Genomic DNA, 24,323 nt, shown 5'->3' on the forward strand with positions numbered 1-24,323 from the left:
CACGGGCTCAGCCCCTTCTCCTGGGGACCAGGCTTTCCCGCAGACACCACGTCGGATTCCTTAGACGGTCCTGTCTTGTTGTCCTTCAAATGTGGACGTGGGTCTACACAGTCCCTGCCTTTCCAGAGATTCTGAATCCCAACAAAACCTGATGTTTTTAAGGGAGAAACAGACGTGGGGTAAAGAAAGCTCTGAGGTTACTTGGAACGAAGGATGTCAATGCGTTTGTCTACACCAGCGGTTCCTATCCTTGGGCTCGCGACCCCTTGCGGGGTCAAACGACCCTTTCACAGGGATCGACTAAGACCATCAGGAAACACTTGCTTCCGATGGCCTTGGACACCGGGACACCGCTCCTCTCTGTGTCTCCAGGCGGGTCCGCCCACGTGCAGAGATGCCCACGGTCCCTGCGTGAGGACTGGGACCCATGCTACACCGCGCTTCAAGACAAACTCTCATTTTTGTCATGAGAAATAAATACTTCACAAAATAAAATTACTTGTTGTTTTCGTGATTAATCACCGTCCTTTAATCCTGTGCCTTTGGTAAGAATGAAAATGCATCCTGCATATCAGATATTTACATGACGATTTATAACGGCAGCAACATTATGACGTAGCAACGCAAACACTATGGTTGGGGGTCACCCCAGCGTGAGGCGCTGTCGGAAAGGTCACGGCCAGAGGAAGGTGGAGCACCATGGTCTACACAGTGAGTTGGCAGCCTGGGATCAAAGCGTGCTCCCTGAAGAGAGAGGAGGCTCGGCCGGCGGGGCACAGCGCCCCGTGGAGCCCACGTTTCCCAAGGTGAGAACGGGCTGCCAGTGTGAGTCTATCTGTCAGACGTGTGCGGACCAGTGTCCTTGTCACAGTTGCAGATGAGTTTGCCACTGTCCATCCGGGATTCGCCTGCTGGGACTCAGTGGGCATAAGGCTTACGTTGCAGGCCAGAGGAAGCAACTGGGCCTTGGGCAAGGGTAGGGCGAGGCTGCGGAAACGGTCCTTGTGCTTTTCCAAAACAAAACCACAACACGACGCACTGACCATCCGCTGATATGGATTCATGGCGGAACGGCCCTTAAGGTTCCAGTATTTGACATGTGCGTGGCAGTCGGCAACCTCATCTTTCTCCCAGGGAGCAGCGAGTGGGCTCAAACCGCAGACCTTATGGTTAGCAGCTGCGGGCGTGGCCCACTCCACTCCACCACCAGGGTTCTGGTGGGCTTTCCTCAGAGACCAGCTGTTCTGTGCGGATCCAGCAAACACTGGGCGCCGCAGAAAGGGCGCCTTCAGACGCACAGTCTTCGTTCAGAGTCAGTAGGGAAGTTGAGGTCCAGGTGGGAAGCGAGAGAAGCTTTGGCACCATCGGGAAGGAAAACCAGGGAGCACTAAGCAGGCTTGTTCGGGGCTCGCCTCCCCACAGCCAGCTGAGACTTGCGTCTGGACCCCCATCGGACCCTGTGCAGAGACAGAGCACAGATGGATGCTGGTAACCAGCAGTCTCCTCCCAAGACGATTGGGTTTGCTTTCTGGCCTCTTAGCACGCGGTATTAGACCCGTGGTTTCTTTTTTTCTTTTTTCACATGTGGCTTCTTAGGAGGGTGTAGACGACATTATTTTCAAGAAAAGAATCTTGTTTCCGCCCGGTTTCGAACCGGGGACCTTTCGCGTGTGAGGCGAACGTGATAACCACTACACTACGGAAACCAGGTACACGAAGGCACAGCACAGGTTATGCACCCACATCCTGAGATCGTCCTTCTCCAAGTATGTGGTTCCAACAGACAAAAGGCTGCACATGAACCTCGACTCCCAAAGTTAGGAACCACTACTGACAACATTGCGGGCAAAGCGCCACAGTCCGTCCCCGCAGGCAAGGCGAGCTGTCAGAGTAGTTGTCTGCTCCCCACCCAGAAGCACAGCCCTGGGGTGGGGTGGGGTGCGCGTGGGGCGTGGCCGGGTTCGGGGTCCCACGGCTCACGAGTTAGTACTCCTGTGTCCAGATCGAGCCTCCCCGCGGGCCTCCAGCTCGCTGCAGCCCTCTCTGCGGAGCTGCGACCCAGTCCTCAGCGGTGGTCACTCCTCTGAACTCTTGACAACAGGTAAGTGCTCCCAGTCAAGGATGTTCAGTGTCCTTCCTCATTACGACCCGCCCACACACACCCACAAGCACTCACGTTGGCTGCAGGCGATCCTTTCCACGGTACCCCACGTGTGCAACGCGAACTGCTCTGCCGCGTTTTCTAGGTGGTCTTTCAGAGACCTGTCGTCGGGCTGTCTTCCCAGGGCCTCTGCGTGTCCCAGCACTAGCCTGCAGGTGAGTATTGGGGTGCTTCATCCATTCATAGGAAAGCGGGAAACAACTATGGTCCAAGACATGCAAAATCGAAACTGTCACCAGCTGGTAGACTGTAAATGATTCCATCTCTGTGGAAATCCTTCTTGGGGTGTTCAGAAAGTTAAACAAAGAATTGCCACACTGGTGTCAGGCCTGCAATTCCGGGAGTGAAATCAGCTACTTGTGCACCGGTTAGTGCAGCAGTCTTCCAAACAGACAGCAGGTGGGAACACTGGATGCACAAGGTGCTGGCTGGAATCTTCTCCTGAGGACTTGCTTCTGTGGGGGAGCTCTGGGTGTGACCTAAGGACAGTTGTCTGCCCAAGATTTCAGGCTTTGGGTTGGGTTTTCTTAGGAGTACAGACACCATCAACTTTCACAGTGCAAGTCAGTCTTGATGGCTCTCCTTTGCATGCAGATTGTCTGCTCTTCCAGACGCGACTGTGATGTGCACACTCTCTGTCCAGCAGGGCTTTCTGTGTCACTTTAAAAATTTGGGAATTGTGGTGAAATGTTGCATTTTGTCAGTTGGGCCTGAAATACAGGTTCCTAGTAGAAAGGCCCTAGGTATTTCCCTGTTTAGTGTCTGAGGCCCCAAAGAGTATACAGTTTTCAGGAGTGTAGTGGTTAGCACTTTTGCCTCAGAAGGGAAAGGGCTGTGATGGGAAGCCATAAGCGTCAACATAACAATCGTGAGGACAGAGCAAGTCTGTTGTCCACAGGGTGGATGGACCAGCGCAACTGCAGCATGTGTAACTTGACCCTAGGACCACACTTGCTGAATTAACATTATAGTTCTCTGACTGGATAATTCATTTATAGTATGGTTATGCATGATAATGCCTGTTAATCTCAGGATGTACACACTAATGTACTCAGAGATTTGTCTGAATTCACTAAAGAAATATGTATGTTTGTGTGGGTTATGTCGACAACAAATGAATGGCACTGTGTTAGTCCAGGTCGACTGGAGAAACAAATCCATACTCAAGCATACGTGTTTAAGAAAGAGCTTTATAGACGAGAGCAATTGAATATTACAAAAAACATCCCAGGCCAGTCCAGATCAAGTCCATAAGTCTGATATTAGCCCATATGTCCAATACCAATTTATATACTCCCCTTCAGACTTATACATCACATGCAATGATGCCGATTCCAACGTCACAGGCCAGTGGGTGGAAAGTCCTGTGGATCCAGTGGCAGTGGAAACACCTCAGCAGTGGCAGAGATATCCACCTGGCTCATCCAGCTGCAGGGCTCTAGTGTATGTGGCTCCAGGTGCCTTGTCCACAGGAATGTCTGGAATGGGGTGAGTGTTTCCTCCTTAGTGTCTCAAGATGACGTCATCAAGCTGCAATCTGATTGACCAGCTAAACTCCGCCCCTTCGCTCCTAAGCCTCAAATTGACAACAGATTATCTGACTCTCACAGTCAGCGTGAAATGAGTAGAACAGGATGCGGCAGTCCTTGTGTTATTCATTCCACTTTTTCTACAGGTTTGAACATTTTCCAAGTACAGTAAATAGTTGGGGGGTTGTACTTGTGAACTTTGGCAAACTGAAGATCTGGTAGAGTCTTGGCCTAAAAATTGCCCTTGTGTCTCCTGCAGGAGACGGTGACAGTCTTCAGAACCAGTCATTGCCATAGGAAAACACAGATCACTGATCTGCTGTGTAAACTCATCCACATCAGTATCTCCTTAGTACTGTTTCCATGAACCAGTCTACTCTAGACTGGAAGTCTGATAAGTTTGGGGCTGCTTTGTGTATTTCAAAGTTCCTGAACAAGATGTTTCCTTCAGTTATTAAACATTCATTTCAGGGCAGAGTGAGGAGGAACAGGAACAAACCACATTGACCAAAACCAGGATCCTAAAGCTATTGAGCCCTCCCAGTTTGATCCAGGTGCACTCTGTTCATCTTTTGTGGTTCTCAGCAGAGAGTTGCAGGCTGGAACTTCTGCTAGCCCTGTAAGAAATATTTTTCTTCTCGTGTGTCAACAGCAAACTTTCACGGTCCTTCTTCAGTAGAGATTCCCTTGCTGTTTTCTAGGAATCCAGTTGTGGACATGTGATGCAATGCTTCCCTGCGTCCAGATGTACAAATGCTTGCGTTTATGAAGGCCTCACTGCAGGGATGGCTGATTTTCTGTGTTCTGAGCCTTGAGACTCAATTTAAGTTTTCTATCTAAAACCAGGTGGTTAGGAATATTTGACTTTGGAAGGAAGTGAGGTTCCTAGACTGGACCCCTATTATTCTGAAGTATAGATGTAGTGGCTGCATTAACGATGATATGCTCTTATATTAATATGCTTGGAAAATAAAATAGTATACGTTTATGTCTACACAAATGATAGACTTTGGAGTATATGTAAAATAAAGATTATTTTCAAAGATTTATAAAATCTCATTTTTTTAATCAAATCATTTTATTGGGGGCTTGTACAACTATTATCACCCACACATACATCCATTGTGCATTTATTTCCCACATCATTCTCAAAACATTTCCTTTCCACTGAGCCCCTGGTATTTGCTCCTCATTTTTTCCTTCCCTCCCCACTCCCCTTTCCCCATGAACCCTTGATAATTTATAAATTATTATTATTTTGTCATATCTTACACAGTCTGACATCTCCCTTCAGCCACTTCTCCCGTGTCCATCCCCCAAGGAGCGGGTTATATAGAGAGACTTGTAATCTGTTTCCCCTTTCTCCCTTCCCTTCCCTCCACCCTCCCCTAAAATCTCATTTTTTAATGAAAAATGAATCTACTCCCCAAAGAGCTGAAGAATGGTGTACAGTGGCATTACCCTGAAGTTCTTACCTCCTCACGTCCTTGTGACTTTCTTCCAGTGACGCTGACTCCAGAGGGTGGCGATGGGCAGCAAAGGGGTTTGCTCACCTGAGAAGCTACTCATCCAGGCTTCAGGCAGTTTTCACTCTGGGAGGTAGAGGGGTTGTGATTTTGGCAACCAAAGCACCCACTTGAAGTGAAAATCCTCCGTGAGTGAGGCATCGGATTCTCATCTTGTGCAGGGTTGGACTTCGACCTGTTCTGTTGTGCCAGCGTGGTCATCAATGTGGGAACTGAGGAGAATGAGAGACCATCTTTTCATGGTTCCTGCATTCCTGGTTAGCAGACACAGAGAGAGTCCAAATGATAATCTTCTCTCAGTCCCTGCTGAATACGTGAGGCTAGAGTGAGAGCCATCTGGTGATGGAGGCCAGGGGCAAACTGAGCACAGTTTAGTGAAGGAGCTACAGTGTAGATTCAATGAGATTCTAGCTACGCCTTCCAGACTCTAGGAGTTAGTGGTAATAGTGGGTTAAAGAAATATGATCTGAGATATACTTAGGCCTTGTGACCTGAAGTAAGTCCCTCCTTCCTCTCTCCCTCCTTTCCATCCAGGCTCACCAGGGTACTCCAAGGAAATGGAATGCCTGAGGAGACTCCATCCTCTCAATTCCATCTCCGAGTGCTCAGACTGAAAGTGAGCCAAAGAAGATGGAGTGGCCGGCACTTTCATAGAACGGAGAGGGGAGAGGGGGGGGGGGGCGACAAGGAAACTCTAATTTCCAGGGGCAATATCTCTCCCTGCAGAGAAAGACTCCGCAGGAAACAGCCATCATTTCTAGAGCGGGACGTGACTAGGGCAAGACAAAGAGTGCCCATGTGCATGCTACCAGTTCCCCTAGTCGATGGTGACTGTGGGGACGCATCTGCACACAGGAGAACTGCTCCTCGGCGTTTTCAGGTCTCTGAACACGCAAAAGCCCCTCTGCAGACCTGCCTTCGGCTATGTCTCTGGGCGATTTAGGACCACCGCCTTTTGGCTAGTATTTCAGCACGGAACCATGTGCTCCACCCAGGAACTACCCGAAATGTCTGACTATGAGAAACAGCCCTGGTCCTCACTAGATGGGCCACTTACATGCTTGTGCCAGATTTTCTCCGTTGACGAATAAAATGGAAATACTAAGCTACTTGCCTTCAAACGGAATACTTTCTCAGAAACCTAACTTTCTTACATATTCACTTTTTGATCTCCCTAGTTTTAAGCAGACAATCACACTTCTGTGACGAAATTAATCATTTTACCTCTGCTCAGCTTTCTCTAAAATTGATCTTACAAACTCATATCACTGTGTCCATGTTCATCTTAAAAAATTTTTAGTCACCATTCTCAATATCATCCAAAGGGTCCTCTGAGAGTGTTAAATGTTCATTTTTCAGGTAATAGTCTCACCTGTGAAAAGAGACGAATAACCACATTGGCATGTTGTGGGCAGGACTACATCCAGCAGTGTTGTTCCTGCACCACAGGACAGACTGAGTACCTGCAAGTGAAAGCAGAGCCCCCCACTGCTCTGCCATCATGGCTGGGAGGGTTTGGTGATGTACTCTGCTCCCTCTGTCCAGCCTTTCCACTCACTGTACTTCCACCCCATGATCCAGCCCTTCGGTCTCAGTCATTGTCCAACTTGTCACTTACCATGCAAGCTTAAGCAAGAAACCAGGCCAGATGTGTCAGGAAAAGAAAGGATACCTTTAGACTGAAGATGCTATTGACAATGAGAGCCTTCTACAACGGGCCAGCATGCAAGCCCAGAGCACTAAAGCAGTTGTATCTGTGGGCCTTGCGTCCATTTACTGTATGCCTTATTGCGACGTACAGCATACTAACCGTCATTTTTCCCATCTCCCATATTCCCCATACTATGGATTAAACCTAACTGCAAAGAAAGCGAAATGCCCCAGTGGTCGGGGAAGCAGGACATGGCGTATGGACAGAGTGGAACTGCCCAGAGTGCTCCCAGGGCGGTGCTCTTCCCACAGCAGCCTGCACGCCTTTGTCCTGCAGAGCAGCTGGTGGGTTCACACCTGGATCTTTGATTAACAGTCTAACACTTGCCCACTGAGTCGCAGGGTGTGCGCCGGAACGGCCCACTGGCATCACGTCAAATCCACTCCTTAGACTTCTGGGGACTGTACATTTCTTCATCTGTTTTTCCATAAATTTTATTCATTTATTTTCTTCCTCCTCTTTCTTCCCCTCCTTCTCCCCAGGCTTCTCATAACCATCAAAGTCTACTCCTTCTTTGGGTTTGAAAATATTTTTCTTAATTTTGTAATAGTGGCCTCACCAAAAAAACATATCATTGGCTGCACACCTCCATGATATGATCACTGAGGACAAACGGGTGCATAAGCAAATGTGGCGAAGAAAGCTGATGGTGCCTGGCTATCAAATGGTATAGTGTCTGGGGTCTTAAAGGCTTGAAGGTAAACAAGCAGCCATCTAGCTCAGAAGCAACAAAGCCCCCATGGAAGAAGCACACCAGCCTTTGTGATCACGAGGTGTCAAAGGGATCCGGTATAAGGCATCATCAGAACAAAAAAATCTTACCACAGTGAATGAGGGGTGAAGTGCAGAGTGGAGACCCAAACCCCATTTGTCGGCCACTAGAGATCGACTGGCTGAGGGGTCTAGGGGAGGAGATGAGTCAGTCAGGGTGCAATGTAGCACCAATGAAAAATGCAGCTTTCCTCCAGTTCCTAATGTGTCCTCCCACCTCCCCCCTAATATCATGATCCAAATTCTACCTTGCAAGTCTAACTAGACCAGAGGATGGGCACTGGTGCAGATGGGAGCTGGAGGCACAGGGAATCCAAGGCAGATGATATCTTCAGGACCAGGTGTGTGAGTGGCGATACTGGGAGGATACAGGGAGGGTGGGTAGGAAAGGGGGAACCGATTACAAGGATCTACATGTGACCTCTTCCCTGGGGGATGGACATCAGAAAAGTGGGTGAAGGGAGACATCAGTTAGGGAAAGATATGACAAAATAATAATTTATAAATTAAGAGGGCTCATGAGGGAGGAGGGAGGAGGGAGGGAGGGGGAAAAAAGTGGATCTAATGCCAAGGGCTTAAGTGGAGAGCAAATGCTTTGAAAATGATGAGGGCAATGAATGTACAGATGTGCTTTACACAATCAATGTATGTATGGATTGTGACAAGAGTTGTAGTAGCCACTAATAAAACGTTTAAGAATAAAAAATAATAATAAATGTTCCAGGATAGAGATAAAAATAGTGGCCTCAAACAGTATCTGTCTCTATGGGCTGACCAACTTTGCTTGGTAATGGCAGTTTGTAGCCCAGGTCCACCACTTCATAGGGCCGAGATCCAAGTACCACATATCATATGGACCCTATTTTTCTTGTTTCTCTTCATATCACATTTTTATGTAGATGATAGCAATATTTTCCATGTAATGACATTCTTTGCTAATGAAAATTGTGCTCTTTTCTTTCCAATAACTGTTTTGTCACTGTTTCAGATATATTTTCTTTACCTCCCCTTCCACTCCCCTCTTAGTTCCTGATTCAGATAATCAAGTAAGGATTTACTCAGGATTAAGTACAGCATAGAGAAGCATCCTTAATTCAACTCTAGCATTTGTTCGCTTCTGATTCAGATAAGGGTTGAAGATAAATAGAAGCAGGCCCTTTTGTGACATATCTTCATGTATCTTTTTCCTCAAGGGTTTCTATGGAAGTGCACGGGGAAACACACGGACAGTCACCTTGCACTGCAGGGCCATTGTGGCAAGAGAAGCTCAATGGCTGCTCTCCTTTGGGCAGAAGCACAACTGAGTGCACTCCACAAATCAGGACATCTTTCTGCTTGGATGCGGGTTGGAATCAGGAGGAGATCAAAGCCAGGTGAAGACCAGACTGAGGTGCGACGCCTACCTGATAGCACCGCCTAGATCCCTCTGGAAAGCTCCGGGGAGTTTTCCTCCTCCCTGTGCGTCAATTTTCTCTGCTCCTTTTGCTCTCCTACCATAAGAGAGGCCTTACTGTCTGTCTGTCTGGTCAGGACTCTGTAGACGCTGAAAGGTAGAGAACAGTGTGGCGAGGACAGCTACCCTCCCTGAAGAGACCTTCCCTGAAGGCAGCTCCAGAGCTCTGACTGACCCAGGACAACAACTGAACCCAGAAACCAGGAGGAGTTGGGAGGAGGCCCAGTTCTGCGCACACTCCAACTAACCACCAGCATGCTCAAAGTCTCACTGACTCAAGTGGACTCCCAAATGCTTGTGCATTGGGCTGCTATCCGCAGGTCCACAGTTGCTTTCCACTCCTATAAAGAGCCGCAATCTCAGACCCCTCTGGGCAGTTCTGCCCAGCCCCTGGGGCCTCTGAGTGACAAGCATCCTGTCCTCCACCTTTAAAGGGGAGAGCAGAATAAAGCTTTTCCAGGGCTTGAGGAGACTGGGCACTACCTGGCTAAGGGACCACAAGGGCCTCTTGGAGAAGACAGGGAGGAAAGACACTTGCCAAAATGAGAGTCTTCCCTTATTCAAGAAACTCAGGAAATCAGCAAGTTACTCTCAAGGTGTAGCAAGTAGATATATAGGGAGATACACAGGAAAAGCAACTATGGGAAATCTTCATAGTTGAAGGTACAGAAGTAATAAATGATGTTCCTATCTGTTCAACGTTGTATGTTTGAAAAATATGATTGGAACCCTAGAGCTGTGGTAGCCTATTACCCTCTGAGCAGGAGGTAACTCCTTGGGGTGCCCAGGGGATGCCACCCATAACTTTTCATCTTTCCAAGCTTGAAAGTTGTCTATAAGCCATGACTAGTTAAAAGACTTTCCCTGACCAGGAATCAATTCTGCACAGTATCCTAGCCACTAGACCACCAGGGAATCACAAGCAGCTATCTGATTTGCTTCCAACTGACACTTTGTCGCTTAGCACAAACTTGGAGGCCAGACCTCTACCCTCCTGGGGGTCTCCCTCTCCTCTGGAGATCAGCCCGAATTTCACTGCCTGCCCTCCTTCTCCAAGGAGGCGACCGGTGGACCTCACCCCGCTCCATAAGCCCAGTGGGCGCTCACAGGCCCGCCAGGCTCTTTCCTCCCCGCCCCACCTTGGACCCCACTCAGAGACGCGCAGACCGCGTGGGGACGCACAGGGACCGGGACTCGGGTGGGGGCGACTTTCTAACAAGGTTGCGCCCTGGGTGACGATGGAGCACGACCCTCCGCGATCTCCAGTCTCAGACAGGCAGGCGCCCAAGGGAAGGCCCTGTGGCTAGAAGACACTTGCAAACAGGGCCCTGGCACCCGACTCCTGACCTCCAGGCCTGCGCTGGAAAACCCGCAGCCCCTGCGCTGCCCGAATCTTGGCTGGTGGCAGCGCCCTCCTTCCATGGGCTCAGCCCCTTCTCCTGGGGACCAGGCTTTCCCGCAGACACCACGTCGGATTCCTTAGACGGTCCTGTCTTGTTGTCCTTCAAATGTGGACGTGGGTCTACACAGTCCCTGCCTTTCCGCAACTGGAGCGTTGATGGTGCAGTTTATAGGGGCGCCAGTCCTTGAGCTCAGCGCTGATGGGTGCTGTGCCTCAGCCCGGCTGAGACAGCTCTCTTCTGCCTCAACAGGTCTACATCCAGATTTGGAATAAGTCTCCCTGTTTGCTAGCACTTGGCCTTGTACCTGCATTGGGTCGCCTCCCTGGACCTTGGCATTTTTCATCTAAGCTTTCCCGATTCCCTGACGGTGCAGGGCAACAGACTTCCCCCAGGTCAGACTGCGCTGCCCTCTGCTCGCTGCCAGTTCTCCTCCACATTGGAAGCCACTTTTCATTTTAATGTAATTTATGTGTTTGCTTTTGTTCAGCAGTGGTCATGGCAGCTTTTTTGGTCATGCTCAATGACTGTAAGAAGGTAAAATTTATCAAGGACCAAGAGAGTCAACATCTGCCTATCTCTTCACGGCAATGGGAGAGATGAGGGCGAGTACACAGGTGTACAGTGACCATGTGCTGTTACTGCTCCCAAAGGCATTTCGTACCTCTAGTCATATCTTTCCATTTCTGTTGCGGTCTTCCTCGTTGAGATACTTTACCAAAGAGCTTCAGGAATTTGCTGTTAGAAGTGTAAGGTTTAATGGGGGGCGAAACAGAACTAAAGATCCAATTGGCAAAGTTTTAGAAGCAGGCTTTATTGAGAAGCTTGCTGGCGGGTTCCGCAATCAGGGTATTCAGCTATTGAAACCATGCCTTGGGGGATTCAGGCAGCATTTTTATACCCCTTTCTGGCAGGCACAGCTGGGAAGGATGAAAGCTGGGCACACAGGGCCTTCAGCAGGGAAGAGGTCCTTAATCTTATCATTCATCAGTCTGAGGACAGGTAGAGGGGAGTGTGCATATCTTCAGAAAACATTCTGGCTCCTGGATGACCTGGCTCCAGGGATTTGGCCTTGAGCAGGGGAGGGGGAGGTAGGTTAGAGGGAGGTGGATGAGAGGTGAATTCTAAGAGCCAGGCTGAAGTCACCGCATTCAAAGTGGAGTCCCTTTTGTAAAGTGATTCTCCACGGGAGCAGAATTCCATGTCAGCCCGCCAGCTCCTTTCCAGTTCTTACTTATTTCCAAGGCTGGGGATTTGCCAGTCTCCTGCGTTTGGGATGGTTGTTGTTTTATGTGTGTGTGTGCGTGCCCGCGGCGCAGTTTAAAAATTGCGATAAAAATATAAGGTAGCAGATGGAGATTGGCAATTCAGAGAAAGGGCATAAACAAGTGGCCTGAATAAATTCCTGACATGTTGTGCCTCTGGGTCTGTTATGTAGTTGGAAAGAGCCTTTTCAGTGTGTGGTTTGAACTACCAAGCACAACAAATCTCACTTTGATAGTGTAGTACTTCCATTTGAATGTCTTCACATTAGACTGTTGCCTGATGGAAGTCTCCTTTTAATGAAACCATGTTTTTTGGTTTCTACATATAGAAGACCTATTTGGGAAGGTTGTTACTCAGTGGCTGTCCTACTTCTAGGTATGATTATGCTACAAGCCGCACAGGGGCACTGGTGGTTCAGTGGTAGAATTCTCGCCTCCCACGCGGGTGACCCGGGTTCGATTCCCGGCCAGTGCAACTTGCTTTGTTTTATTCTTCAACACGAGGTTCTTAGAGTGTCTCCCTTCTGTACAGGATTATCTATTGCAAGAATAAGCCCGACCAAATGGTGATTCAGGGAGACGACCTGATCATTGAACATTTTCATAGGAAGAAACATGGACTTTGGAGAGCCTGACACACAAATCCGTCTTGGAAGAAGTTCACAGAATGTTCCTGGGTTGCGAAGATAGTGAGACTTGCACTCGCGACTTCGGACATCGTATCCGGAGAGACCAGCCCCTGTAAACGGGCCTGCGCGGTAAAGAAGCCGAGGGGAAAGGGGAAACCTGGAGAGATGGATGGACAGGAGGCTGCAGGACGCGCTCCAACCCCGCCGCGGCAGGGACGGCGCGGACCAAGGACGAGCTGACGCGGGAGAACGCGCTCATCCTTCCCCTGCGCACGGGCCCTTGGGTACGGTGCCCTCACGCACTCAGCAGATGCGAGCCCGCAGCCTCCGCCAGCGGCTCCACGTGGAGCGCACAGCCCCGAAACCTCTCACTCTGCGGGGGAGGTCGCCAGGGGTCAGAATCGAGTCCAAGTGCATGTGTTCTTTTTAGAGCTGAGGAGGTACCCACAAATAACATTTTAAGTGACTATAGTAGCATCTAGAATTCACTGCCCACCCCCCCCAAAAAAAACAACAAACCAACAACTATGGGTAACAATTTGGGCTGTAAGGTCAGCAGATGGACATCATCCTCCCCACACCCCCATCCGCCTCTGTGGGAAAAAAGATAAGGCTTCATACTCCAGAAAATCAGTCTCCAAAACCCAAGGGGCATTTGACCTTGTCCAACGGGGTGGCTATGAGTTAAAAAGAACTCGATGGCCACGAGTTACGTTTTGGTTAACACTGTGAAACTGCCAATACTAGCCCAAACAAGCTACAACTATAACACAATCCTGATCCTGTCCCAGCATCGTTCTTCAAAGAAATGGAAAAACTAGTCGCCAACTTTATACAGGAAGGAAGAGACAAGCTCTTCAACAAATAGTGCTGGCGATCTATTTACAGAAGAACCAATCGGTTCCATCCCTCACGCCATATCCCAAAATGTCTTGAAGATAAAAAGCCTAATGGATGAAAAAGTAGGGACAAACCTCAGTTCCCTAAGCCAGGGCATAAACACACTACCAACATTATGTAAACACACACACACAATAGGGGACTAAGGCCTTATAAAAATAAGACACTTATGTGTAGCAAAAATGTAAACACACCACGTGTTTAAAAATTTTTGGTAATGACCTATTGGACAAGAGACTGAAATCTATGTAAAACGATAACAATACTTCAGCAATGAAACTATGAATAATCCAATTTTAAGGTGGCCCAGATGGTGGAGCGAGCACTGCCCCGAAGATGACATCCGGGCTGCCACAAACACATGCAGGAAGGCTCACGGTGACTGGCCAATCGAGAGAGGCACATCAACCCGTGAGCTACTCCTGCACAACGCACTGACAGCAAGAGGTCGGGGGTTTCGAAATCAGACAATGAAAGGTGGAGAGCTATTGGAACCTTCGTACACTGTTCATGATATTGTCAAGCTACACAACCACTGTGAAAAGTGGTTGGCACTTCATGTAACCAAGCAATCCTTTCACTAGGTATATAAGGGGGTATCGCAACAACAAACAAACAAACCAACAAAAACAACACTGGAAACAAGCTCTGCCCAGCAGCTGTCATAGTTTGCATTTTCCCCACTAGGTGAGCATTGAGCAACTTACTCTGAGTTGGTGCACCCAGTGACCTCGCCTGGGAAGGTTCTCTCTGCTCACAGTGAGTTTTTTCAAAAAGCCTCGTTCTGGACGTCCGTCAACTTCCTGAAAAGACAAAAGTGTCCACTTGTAGTGCATTTGGAGCTTTCTGTTTACAATTTGACTGTTAATCAAGCTTTCTAGTTCAAGGTTCTGTAAAGATAGTGCAACTGTGTGTAACAAAAAAGGCAGACCAGGGACTGATTTTGCCACCACAAAAATGCACCTGTTCCCACAGCCATCTCAGTACACCAGTTTTGGGCCAAAAACCCAGCATGCCTCTCTTGCCCCATGCACCTGAGTCGCCTGACCTCGCTCCATGTGACTACTTTTGTGTTTCTACGCAAGAAGAGGGTCATGAAAGGACAGCGATTAGACACGTAGAAGAGATGGGGAAGGGGGGACAAAATATGCTAAGGAAGTGCTTTCAGCCACCCAAACAAACAAGTTTGAAAAATGTTTCCAAGAATGGACTTGCAGATTTGACAAAAGTAGTAAGTGTAATGGAGAGTGCTTTGAAGGTGATAAGGTTCTTTTGTTTTAAAAAAATTAAATACATAGCTTTGAAGAAAAATTCTGGGTTTGGGAGGCTACTCCTCATATGTCCCACAGAAATAAAAACCATAACATGAGCATATATACCCATCTCATCATTATACCAATACTCACAATAACAGGAAGAGGGAAGCAGTCTACATACCCATCCATGGGAGAATGGACAGGTAAACTCTGGTGCACACTCACAATGGAATACTGCACATTGCTAAGGAAGAGTTCACCTGTGAAACAAGTCATGACATGGATGGATTTGGAGGACATTAGGCCGAGTAAAGTGAGCCCATCAACAAAGGAAAATATTATATGAGATCACATCATAAAAGAAAAGAAGATGAAAATTGTTTATATCAAAAGAAACGGACTCTGATGGTTTCCAGGGGTAGAAGGAGAAGAAAGGGGAAACAGTAGGCTGGAGGGGAGATCGGTGTTAACGGAGGTGGAAAGATAACATTCTCAGAGATGGAGAGGAGAAGGAGGAGGGCAGTGCAAGCCCCCTTTGATAAGTTACTTAAATTGTTGGATTAAATATTATCTGCAATGTAAACCCTCACTAATACCCAATATTTAAAAAATAAAAGATTGACATGTGGTAGGGGTGGCGGAGGAAAGGAAGAGGGTGTTAACAAGCCCAGAGACAAGGGAATAACAAGTGAACCAAAATCAGTCTCCAGGAGGGTGTGAGAGGTCTGGCAGGGCTGGATCAAGGGCAATGTAAATGGGAGGAATTCCTAAAACCCAAATGAAGGCAGAACATGATAGTGGGACAAGAGGAAAGTACAAAGAAACAGAGGAAAGAACTAGGAGGCAAAGGGTAGTCATAGAGATCTAAATACAGGCATGTAAAGATGTAAATATATTTATATATGACGAGAGGGGAATAGATCTATGTACATATATTTATAGGTGTAGTATTTTTTCCCTCACAATAGTGATTTTTATTAAATTAGTTGCTGTATAAAACATTGCATATGTCATAATTGTTAACCTAGCAATTTACCAAACTGTAGTTATTGGGTGCAGTTTGCTGAGCACGTTTTAGAAAGGAAAGGAAAGGCCAAAACCCTGCTATAGTTGTTACGTCACTGCCTCAAAGACACACGGGGATGCTCAAGATCTAAGCCAGGCAAAGTTTCCTTCCCCCTCCAAAGCCCTCCATCTGTAGAAATATTCTGATAAATATAATCTAGACAGTCTTTGCACTTGTGATTCCACAACCAGAAATGCAATGGAGATGTTTAATATAGGTTTAGTATTAAGGAAACAGATGGACAGTGGGCCCCTGCTCAAGTACTCCCTCAACACAAGAACACTTTGTTCTAACAAGTCGGCAGTCTGAGATGCTCACCTGCCTAACACAATCATTGATGACAATGGGTGTACAGGCAAATGTGGTGACGAAAGCTGATCGTGCCCAACTACCAAAAGATACAGCACCTGAAGTCTTAAAGACCTGAAGATAAACAAGCAGCCAGCCAGCTGAGAGCCAACAGAATCCACATGGAAGAAGCACACCAGCCTGTCCCGACTTGATCGCTGAGGACAAAGTGGGTGCATAAGCAAAAGTTGCTAGCAAAGCAGATGGTGCCCTGCTATCAAATGATATAGCATTGGGGGTCTTAAAGGCTTGAAGACAATCAGGTGGCCATCTAACTAAGAAACAACAAAGCCCACATGGAAGAAGCACACCAGCCTGTGTGATGACAAGGCATCGAAGGAATCAGGCATCAAAGACAAAAAACATCCTAGCGTTGTGAATGAGGGGGAGTGCAGAGTGGGGACCCAGGACCCATCTGGGGGAAATTGGGTATCCCCTTGCAGAAGGGTTGTGGGGAGGTGACGAGCCAGTCAGAGTTTAGTGTAGCAACTATGAAACATACAATTTCCCTCTATTTCTTGAATGCTTCCTCCCCCAACTATCATGATCCCAATTCTACCTTACATAACCGGCTCGACAGGGAGATGTACACTGGCACGGATAGGAAGTGGAAATACCGGGGAATCCAGGACAGATGAGCCCATCAGGAACAGTGGAGAGTGGCGATATTGGGAAGGTGGAGGGAGGGTGAGGGAGAAAGGTGAAACAGATGACAAGGTCTACATGTAACCTCCTCCCTGAAGAACGTACAGTGGAGAACTGGGAGAGGGAGATGTCGGATGGTGTAAGATATGATAAAATAATAATTATTTATAAATTATCAAGGGTTCAGGGGAGGCAGAAGCGGAAAGGTGGGGGGGGGTAAAGTGAGGAGCTGGTACCAAGGGCTCAAGTAGAAAGCAGGTGTTTTGAGAATGATAATGGCAACATGTACAAATGTGCTGGACACAAATGATGTGTGTACGGATTGTGAAAAGAGTTGTATGAGCCCCTAATAAAATGATTTTTTTTAAAGATTGATATGCATTCCCTTCAGCCAAGATATTTCACTACCAAGCCACGCTCCAAAAAGAGGGCAGCTCCAGCTCCCACCCCCGCTGGAGACCAGCGGCTAAGTTTGCACTTGTCTCGCAAAGGGGATCCAGTGTGCTCCATGCCCAGCTCCCAGCCCACGCGACCATGCTGTTGTACAGCCTGCTGAAGGAGCACCAGGCCAAGCAAGTGAGTGCGAGGAAAAGATGGGGCGACAGGCAGCCACCTGCCCACACTTTGGTGGACCACCTGGATGTGCTTGGCCCAAGCCTACGTGAACCAGAGGAAGCTGAACCAGGAGAAGGCCCTACGCGTCAGGCCATTAGTTTTGCTAAGAAGACTGGCCCGTGGATGGGGATGATGGAGCAATTCAATCCGGCCCTCAAGGAAATCGGGGACGGGGAGAACTGGCCTCAGAGCATCGAGCTGGACATGCGCACCATTGCCACTGCCCTGGAATATGCCCACCAAGGGCAGCTGCATACCGACCCCCCTAGTTCATCTTCCCTTCCTCTACCTTGCCCTCCCTACCACACCAAGGGGGGCAGGAGGAATGGAGGAAGGCCCATGAATAAAACACAAAGCTCCATTCCAAAAGAAAGATAAAATTAAAGATCTGCAGCGTCAAAAAAAATTCAAAAGCAAAAAAACCCAAACCAAAACATCAAAATCACTTCTCTTAAAAAATAAAAGAATTTTTAAAATAAAAAAACAGCACTTCTCTGTCTTACATAGAAACGGTTATAGTTAGGAAACAATTTGCTGGCTCGCAGTGCGGGGTGTTGTGTACAAAGGTAAAGTAGGTGAGACAGATGACGTCTCTTCATTGCCTTTACTCCACAGGGTGTGTAGTGCAGACCCAAACCAAACGGATTTACAGACTAAAACGTACACCCCGTCCCTGGGTGGGCTCGAACCACCAACCTTTCGGTTAACAGCCGAACGCGCTAACCGATTGCGCCACAGAGACCCTGATACCCTCACAACACCCTACAGGGAATACGTATACACCACGTCCTCATGTCGTGGGCATACTGTGTGCTGTCTCCCAGAGTCTCAAAAGAAACAGGTGGGTTGGGCAAATGAATGACGCCTTTGTCGATTTGCAACCTGCACGCCGGGTGATTCCCAAGGCAGAAGGGCAGCAGATGGCCGTCGTCCCTCCTTGCTCCTCACCTGCCTCGGAAGTCACCGGGCCCCAGAGCCTCCGCGTCTGCGCTGCTCCGGGTCGCCTGTGCCGAGTGGGGCCCGAGGCTCGGAGCCCGCGGCGCCGGGCGGCTCTCGCTCTGCGTCCCGGCTCCGCTCGCCGCGCTCCGCGGCCCGCTGCACCGGCTGGCGCTCAGTGTGGACGGAGCTGCGAGGACGAAGGGAGGCGGGCTGCGACCGGCGGGATCCTGCGGATGCCTTTGCATCCAAGCCCCAAAGAGCGCGAAACTCCCTGGAAGTAGGGACAGAGACCCAAAACTTGACCTGGAACCGATCTGCGAGACAGTGGCTTGTTTGCATGGAGGGGACTTGCAGACACGCCGGACTGCGTCTTCGTCTGCCGGCCGGACAGGAAAGAATCGAGTGTCAAAGCTGGCTGCGGGGAGCGCTTGTCAGCAGTTTGCACAACCCTTTGCTCTGCCAAGGGAGACCAGGCTCGCTCCTCTGGCAGAGAGCTCAGCCCTGCCCGGGAGACGGGCCCTCTGGGAGACGCAATTCGCAAACCCTCACGCAGCTGCCCACGAGGCTGGGGATGGCTTTGGAATGGAGCCGGACTTCTGCGTACCCGCTGAGGAACCAGGCAGAGACTCAGCCGGAGACAGACCTGTCATCTGAGTCAACAAAACCCAATGGACTCGTTCCTCCGCCTCGTCGGGCCGCTGCGAGTGGCACTGATTTCGTGGTACCCGACAAGTTAGTACACAATTCCCACAAAATCCATGCAGCAACTGTTGAATTTTAACACATCCGACAGGTCAATGGGCAGAAAAGATCAATCATCTCTATCTCTAGTTAATCGCTAGTTTGAGATCCCCCGCCTAAGGCTATTTTTGCTGATCTTGAGATTCACCTGCATGAATACGCGTTCTTGGGATCTGGCTTTCCCCCCTTTCTCTCTCCCGTTCGTTTTTGAGGCATACTACATTGGTGGCTGCAGCCATGGGCGCCGGCACGGGAACAATTGTGAGGCTGGCACGGGACCCTCTGTTGTACACGGGGTCCCTGTGGGTTGGCACCTAACAATAATACCTACATTGTTGCAAATAACACTGCCTAATTTTGTAGTTCATTGTTCTAATACAGCACAGTTGATGGATATTTGGGGAAATTATGCAAAGAACTGTAAGAAAATTCTTGTGTCTCTTTTTTAGTGAACATGTGCGTCCATATCCTAACTTTTGGTAAGGTCCGTGTCATTTTTGCTATTGAAAAAGAGATTTGCAATGAAGAAGTCATTGGTTCTTCCAAAATTATTCAGGAGATGGCCAGCTTTGTTTCCAGCATCAAGATCATCTCGTAGAACTGTGGGTCCTTCCTCGCTGTGTCCAGTTTTCCCATTCTAACACCCAGTGAGAATGTGTCTCAATTGCCTGTTTGGTCCATTTCAGTCTGCAGAAATTGGTAGGATTCTTCCATTTCTTCATCACTAGCTTTAATTTGAAGAATAGTTGTATAAAGTGGGCTTCCTTGTGGGCATTAATGATTGCGTCCTGTCACAGGCTGCCTTGGACTTCAAGAGAGATCTGGAACTATTCTTGATGACGAATGTGTTACCATTCTTCTTGCTGTCCCAAAAATTGAAGTAGAGACTTGTAGATAACAACGGCTATAAGAATGGATTTTGAGTTATCACTTGATTGCAACCTTGATATAAGAACAATTAAGCCTTAAGACATGGCCCTCGGCCCCAATCCCAACTATGCCTCTCCACTCAGAAAATTGTACTTCAGAGGACACCACTGAAGCTACAGCTCAGGCAGAGGGATGTGTCTGGTCAGAGCACATGGGAACAAATGAAGGGGGAGGAAGAGAGAGTGGAGCACGCCCTGGCCCACCAAGCCTGAGGACAATATCCCTGACTAGGGAAAAACAAGTGATACAAAATCGGTGACAAAGCGCGTGTAAGAGGCCTGGTAGGGCTTGATCAATGGCAATGTAACCAAGAGGAATTACTGAAACCCAAATGAAGGCTGAGCATGTTAGTGGGACAAGATAGTGAGATAAAAGGAAATAGAGGCGAGAACCAGGAGGCAAAGGGCATTTATGAGGTCTAAATAAAGGCATGTTCATATGTAAATATGTTAATATATAACGATTGGGATATAGCTTCATGTACATATATTTATATGGTAAGTAAGCAGATGGACATTGGGTCTCTACTTAACTACTCCCTCAACACAAGAGCACTTTCTTTTAATACGCTGGCATTCTGTGACTCTCACTTTCCTCATACCATTGCTGAAGTTAAAATGGGTGCATTAACAAGTGTGGTTAAGAAAGCTGATGGTGCCAGCTATGAAAAGATATAGCGACTGGGGTCTTAAAGGCTTAAAGTTAAACAAGCGGCCATCTAGCTCAGAAGCAACGCCTACATGGAAGAAGCACACCTGCCTGTGTGAACACGAGGTGTTTAAGGGATCAGGTATCAAGCATCATCAGAACAAAAATATCATATCATCGTGAATGAGGGAGAGTGCTGAGTGGAGACCCAAATCCCATTTGTAGGTCACTGGACACCCCCTTACAGAAGGGTGTCAGGGAGGAGAAGAGCCAATCAGGGTGCAGTGTAGCAACGATGAAACATACAACTTTCCTCTAGTTCCTAAAGGCTTCCTCCCCCACTATCATGACCCCAAGTCTACCTCACAAATCTGGCTAGACCAGAGGATATACACTGGTACAGATAGGAACTGGAAACACAGGGAATCCAGGGCGGATGATCCCCACAGGACCAGAGGTGAGGGTGGAGGTAGGGTGGGGTGGAAAGGGGGAACTGATTACTAGGATCTACATATAACCTCCTCCCTGGGGGATGGAAAAGAGAAAAGTGGGTGAAAGGAGATGTCGAACAGGACAAGATATGACAAAATAATAATTTATAAATTATCAAGGTTTCACGAGGGAGGGGGGAGCCGGGGAGGAGGGGAAAAATGAGGACCTGATGGCAGGGGCTTAAGTGGAGAGCAAATATTTTGAGAATGATGAAGTTACCAAATGTACAAATGTGCTTTACACAATTGATGTATGTATGCATTGTGATAAGAGTTGTATGAGCCCCTAATAAAATGATTAAAAAATAAAATATATAAAAATTTAGCATATATATCTTCATAAGGGATATTGGTTAGATTCCATGTCTACCCTTCCTCTTTCCTTCTTAATTCTTTATTTCTAATGCTGGTTTTCATGCATGTGTGTGTATATAAATAAATATATATATATAATTTTCACGTGTTCAAAACATAAGGTAGCAGTCTGACATGAACAATGGCAGATGTGGGAACAAGACAAGGGAACTGCACGGATGTCTGCTGCTCTTCATTAGGATATACATGGTGCACCTGAAGAGACTCTTTTTGGGGTGTAGTATGAGTTAACAGAACAGCTCACTTTGATATTCTGGTATTTTTATTTAAAACTCACCACGTTGTATTGTTTCCATCCTATCCTTAAGGGTTTCAAAACAGAATAATGTGGTGACATCTTGCTGACAGTGAGGAGGGCTTGAAGCACTTGCTGATGATGATCAAGGACTGCAGCCTTCCACGCGGGTTACAGCTCAGTGTAAGGAGAAGAAAATTCCGCACAGCCAAACCACTCGGTAACAGTGTGCTAAAGGGGGTCAAGATTGCAGTTGTCGAGGATTTTGTCTTGCTTGGATCACCGCCAGTGCTCATGGGAGCAGCAACCGAGAGATCAAACTACACATTGCATTGGGTAAATTAAGGTGTCAAAAATCAAGGATGCTACTTTGAAAAGTAATGTGAATCTGACCCAAGCCATGGTATTTTCAGTGTGAGAGTTGGACATTGAACAAGGAAGACAGAGAAAGAATTAATGCATTTCAATGATGGTGCTGGAGAGAATATTGAAGTTACCATGAACTGACTGCTGAAAGACCAACAAATCTGCATGGGAAGAAATACAACCGGAATGATCCTTAGAAGCAAAGATGGAGAGACTTGGGCTCATGTACGTTAATCATGCTATCAAGAGAGACCAGTCCCTGGGAAAGGACGTCATTTTCAGTAATGTGCCAGGTAGTGAAAAAGAGGAAGGCCCGGGACCAGATGGACGGACGCAGTGGCTGCCACATGGCCTCCTACGTGAGAAGTGGACCGGGCAGTGTTTCATGCTGTTGCACACAGGGCTCTATGGGGTGCGACCAAGGAGACGGCATCTAACAATGGCATTGCCCGATGTATGTCGCCCTTCAATTAAACTATTGTTTTTGGTTTTTCATATAGGAGGCTTGTTTTAAAAGTTTGTTTTCAGTGGTCGTAGTGCCTGTCACCTTCCGTGCCAGTGTGCAATAGGAAGGTTTTTATTGCCAGAATGTACTGCGCAGGAACTGGTAGGTCAGTGGTGAGATCTCGCCTGCCATGTGGATAACTCTGCTTTATGACTCTGGTTCAATTCTTGGCCATCGCACTTTGCAACCACATTTTAAATTTTACCCAGGACTTTCAGACTTCCTCTCTACTATGAGAGACTATCTATTGCAAAGGCACATCCAGCCTTCTGGTGATTTTGGCAGCCAGGAGAAGCAATGAGCATTAGGTATTTTGGGCAACAAGAGCTGTTACACGGTCTCTCTAAAATGATTTCGCAGCGTCTGTTACAAAGGAGCCGATTTTCCGCTCATTCTAAAGGCAGGAGGCCTGATGCCTCCGTGGTTGACACACTTGGCTGCGTGACCCATCAAGGACGAAGCTCTCTGCTCCGGGAAAGATTTACAGCCTCCGAACCGGCATAAGAGGGCGCTATGCGTCGGGATCAACAGCAGGACAGTAAGTTTGGCATGAGGAAAGAGGGACAGAAACACCAGGACAAACAATTGTTGACATTCGTGTCCGTTGTAAAGTAAACCGTAGTGAGGACGCTTTGACCCTCTCAAGTAACCCTGCCGTCTCACCACACAGGTGTTTTGTTCTCAGAGGTTTGCTGGCTGCGAGTTGGCACGTGACCTCCGCGGCTGGCTGGAGAAAGACTGGGCTTTCCCCTCCTGTGCGCTCAGAAGCCCACACTGACTGGAAGGCAGTGAGTTTGGTTTCCGTTTGTGCTGACAGGAGGCTGTCGGTTCTGCTCTGCCTGTAAGGGGTCATTATGGGTTGGAATCGTCTCAATGGTGGGTTTTCTGGTAAGGGGTATTTGGAATGCGGGCGCGTACATATCTGAATCTTCTAGACAGCAGTGGAGGGTCCGGGACAGATAAGGAGGGGTCAGACAAGGTCTCCTCTTTGTCTTCCAAGGAGAGGGTGTGGGTCTGCCATGCAAACACAAATCCAACAGCTCACATCTTAAAAGTGAGCCCGCCCGTCCCTGGGTGGGCTCGAACCACCAACCTTTCAGTTAACAGCCGAACGCGCTAACCGATTGCGCCACAGAGACTGCGTCTCTTGCCGCCACGGACACAGGGCATTCATTCATCAAGACTCCGCGCTTTGGAGAACACTTGCGCTGCCCCAAAACTTCAGAAAACCGGCAGGTTGGGGCCACGAATGGCGCCATTGTCACATTTGGAATCTGTACGTGGGTGATCCCCAAGGTAGAAGGGCAGCGGGTGGCCTTCGTCGCTCCTTGCTCCTCACCTGCCTCGGAAGCCTCGGGGCCCCGGAGACACCGGGTCGCCTGAGTCCTGCAGCCCGCGGTGCCCGGCCCCGCTGGACGGGCAGGCGGCTGGTTGGGCGGGAGGGGCCGGGAGTGAGGGGCACGGGAACCGGGAAGGGAAGCAATGGGAGCTGGGAAGCACAGGTGCGGGCTTGGTCTCTGTCCAGAGAGCTGTGCGGCCGAGGCACAGGCCGTTCTCATTCTCTCGTTTGAGTCTTCCCGTACACGAGGCAGGCGATCCTCTACGGTCTCCCACAGCATCTCTCGAAACTGCAGGTGTGAGTTACTCCGCCTGTGTGGTTGGTTTTGCTTCTGCTCCTGCAGATGCCAGGTGTCTTCAAATTGAAATCTTTATATTCTCTGGTTACACACTGAGATCAGATGCTTGCATCAAGAATGTGATATTCCCCAGTAAACCCAAAACGACGATAATGCTGGCCAATGCATTGCCTTTCTGTCA

At 48.3% G+C, this 24,323-nt stretch overlaps 4 non-coding genes across 4 annotated transcripts; 1 reads left to right on the top strand and 3 right to left on the bottom strand.

Moving 5' to 3' along the window:
- Positions 1-1,633: 1,633 nt before the first annotated feature.
- TRNAV-CAC (transfer RNA valine (anticodon CAC)) lies at positions 1,634-1,706 on the bottom strand. The gene has a single exon. It is a non-coding gene; the product is annotated as a tRNA-Val (tRNA).
- A 10,514-nt stretch (positions 1,707-12,220) lies between these two features.
- Positions 12,221-12,291, top strand: TRNAG-CCC (transfer RNA glycine (anticodon CCC)). Its single transcript has one exon. It is a non-coding gene; the product is annotated as a tRNA-Gly (tRNA).
- A 5,652-nt stretch (positions 12,292-17,943) lies between these two features.
- Positions 17,944-18,017, bottom strand: TRNAN-GUU (transfer RNA asparagine (anticodon GUU)). The gene has a single exon. It is a non-coding gene; the product is annotated as a tRNA-Asn (tRNA).
- Positions 18,018-23,570: 5,553 nt separating this feature from the next.
- TRNAN-GUU (transfer RNA asparagine (anticodon GUU)) lies at positions 23,571-23,644 on the bottom strand. Its single transcript has one exon. It is a non-coding gene; the product is annotated as a tRNA-Asn (tRNA).
- Between the last annotated feature and the right edge of the window lie 679 nt (positions 23,645-24,323).

The sequence above is a fragment of the Tenrec ecaudatus genome, chromosome 1 (assembly GCF_050624435.1).
Source record: "Tenrec ecaudatus isolate mTenEca1 chromosome 1, mTenEca1.hap1, whole genome shotgun sequence".
NCBI classification, from domain to species: Eukaryota; Metazoa; Chordata; class Mammalia; order Afrosoricida; family Tenrecidae; genus Tenrec; species Tenrec ecaudatus.